Raw genomic sequence first — 3,241 nt, 5'->3', positions numbered from 1 at the left:
TTGAGATACCATCTCACGCCAGTTAGAATGGCGATCATTAAACAATCTGGAGACAACAGATACTGGAGAGGATGTGGAGAAATAGGAACATTTTTACACTGTTGGTGGGAGTGTGAATTAGTTCCACCACTGTGGAAGACAGTGTGGCGATTCCTCAAGGACCTAGAAATAGAAATTCCATTTGACCCAGCAATCCCATTACTGGGTATATATCCAAAGGATTATAAATTATTCTACTTCATTCACTATGACTCATGGGAAACAAACAAACAAAAAAATCCTTCTACTATAAGGTCACATGCACACGAATGTTCATTGCAGCACTGTTTACAATAGCAAAGACCTGGAACAAACCCAAATGCCCATCGATGATAGACTGGACAGGGAAAATGTGGCACATATGTACCATGGAATATTATGCAGCCATCAAAAACGATGAGTTTTTGTCCTTTGTAGGGACATGGATGAACCTGGAAACCATCATTCTCAGCAAACTGACACAAGAACAGAAAATCAAACACCGCATGTTCCCACTCATAGGCGGGTGTTGAACAATGAGAACACATGGACACAGTGAGGGGAGCATCACACACTGGGGTCTTTTGTGGGGAAATAGGGGAGGGACAGCAGGGGGTGGGGAATTGGGGAGAGACAGCATGGGAAGAAATGCCAGATATAGGTGATGGGGAGGAAGGCAGCAAATCACACTGCCACGTGTGTACCTATGCAACAATCTCTCATGTTCTTCACATGTACCCCAAGACCTAAAATGCATTAAAAAAAAAAAAGTGGACTAACTTTTGCTTTTTCAAATGACCTGCACCAAACTATGAACTCTCACCTAATGTATAAGATTCAATGGTTGCAATTATTTTAAACATCAATTTAGTATTAACTGGCATTTTAATACAAACACTTACCTTGTCAAACCACAATAAATAGAATCCTCTGCATCTCAAGTAAAGACATTAATATTTTGCTGAAGAAAAATACTGACCATACCTGATGAGCCATAATGTACAGGAAGCATGAGGGCTGTTCTAAAATAACAAAGAAATAACTCCATTCAAGAACTTTAATAAAGTCATTACTAAATAGCTAGTTTGATACACTTTATCAATTTAATCTTCTGCCTGTCAATGTAGACATAATAACTATTTACATGTACTANAAGATTCAACGGTTGCAATTATTTTAAACATCAATTTAGTATTAACTGGCCTTTTAATACAAACACCTTGTCAAACCACGAAAAACAGCATAATCTTCTGCATCTCATCCACACATATCTTGAGTAAAGACATTAATATTTTGCTGAAGAAAAATACTGACAATACCTGATGAGCCATAATATACAGGAAGCATGAGGGCTGTTCTAAAATAACAAATAACTCCATTCAAGAACTTTAATCAAGTCATTACTAAACAGCTAGTTTGACATACTTTATCAATTTAATATCCTGCCTGTCAATGTAGACATAATAACCATTTGCATGTATGAGCTTGTGTCTATAAGCATCTTGGGTGCTGAAGTGTTCATCTTTGTAAATTATTACCAAGGCTAAAAAGAATGGGATAACAAGGAAATCTCTTGTTCCACTGGGGTATGACATAATACAAGTTGCTAACTTGTAGTCCCTTGATGGCCAAAAAACTGTGCTGAGGTCATTTATCTAAAGTAGGCAAAGATTTAAATGAAGATTTCCCCATTGCTTTCCCAGTCTGATATACTGTAATTCATATCAGCTAGGAGTCAGATAAGAGCCATCTACAGCCTGAAAACAATAAATAATAACAATAATGGCAATACTAGTAGTCATAAACTAAAAGTCTACACTTCAAAAATTAATAAAAGTAATACAAAAACCCTTAGCTAATATAAGATTACAAGACCAAAAACATCAGATTACCAATAACAAACACTCTATATTATAAGAGAAAATGGATCCTACTATGTTCTTTATGTTGCTTAGTCCAGATATTTGTTTTTCTACCTATTTGTGTTGATATTTTTCACTATATGCCAATAATTATGTTAATCTTGTTAATATTTCTGACTTGAGTGACTCCACTCTAGAATACTCAGGTTTTTATTTTAAACAAGAACTACTGTACTGTCTCAGCCTATCAGCAGCATGTACATTTGCTTAGTTTTTCCCTAAAAATTCCACCATTTGCTGTCTATTGCAAATTATAGCAGATAAAAGTGGTGTTTCCATCCTATAAAACAGCAAAAAAAAAAATTGATTCACAAAATTACAAATTTCTCAAGTGAACTAAAAATCTTCTCTGAGATGTTTGAACTTCAACATACAATATAGAAAGGAAGTAAATGAAAACCAGTCCCTTCTGTGCTTTCAGATGTGCTGCTCTCTGCCTTGCAAACACCCCTCCTCTACCTCCCCACATTCACTGTGGTCATCGCAAAAACTCCCTTCAAACGTACCAGTCCAAAGAATCCTTGCTTTGATAACAGCACTTAGCATGGTATATTGTAATCACTTCATTTTTTCCCACTGAAACCAAGAGCTTCTTGAGGGTAAGGCCTGTATGTTTTATCTCTATAACCCCCCAAACCTAAAACCTAGTAGCAAATACTTTAAGTTTTTTTACATAAATTAATGATCTAAATTATTTTCTCTAGAGCAGTGTTTCTTAAACTATATTCCAAAGAATATTTGCTTATTGTATCCCGAGAGAAAGACTCCATGACAATCTACATGAGAAGTATTACAAAACTGTATTTTATATAAAATAATCAAGAAATCTCTTGAACTTTACCTAAACCCATCTGATAATACTTTTTGTGGCAAATACTAATATTTAAGGAATTAAGAGTTTCAGAGATCCAGTTTCCAGAGCTTTCCAATACAGTTGGAGGTTTCCTCTGGGTGTTACAAACTTGATTGATTTACTTCTATCAATGATGTTAGGATCCCAGATGCCAATGTCACGCACTCCTGCTCCAAATGGGTCACTAAGGAAATGAGCTCTGAATTAAGAGTGATTGGCTTCAAGTGTACATATTTTCCATATTATTAAACAGTCCATGGGCTTCTTTTAATGCAAAAGAACAGATTTTTATCTTAACTATTATAAAGCTCAGTATGTTCTGTTTAAGAGAGATTTGGCCGGGCGCGGTGGCTCACGCCTATAATCCCAGCACTTTGGGAGGCCGAGGCGGGTGGATCATGAGGTCAAGAGATCGAGACCATCCTGGTCAACAAGGTGAAACCTCGTC

Source organism: Cebus imitator, unplaced genomic scaffold (genome assembly GCF_001604975.1).
Source record: "Cebus imitator isolate Cc_AM_T3 unplaced genomic scaffold, Cebus_imitator-1.0 Scaffold581, whole genome shotgun sequence".
Classification (NCBI taxonomy): domain Eukaryota; kingdom Metazoa; phylum Chordata; class Mammalia; order Primates; family Cebidae; genus Cebus; species Cebus imitator.
Note: the sequence above shows the minus strand (reverse complement) of the source record.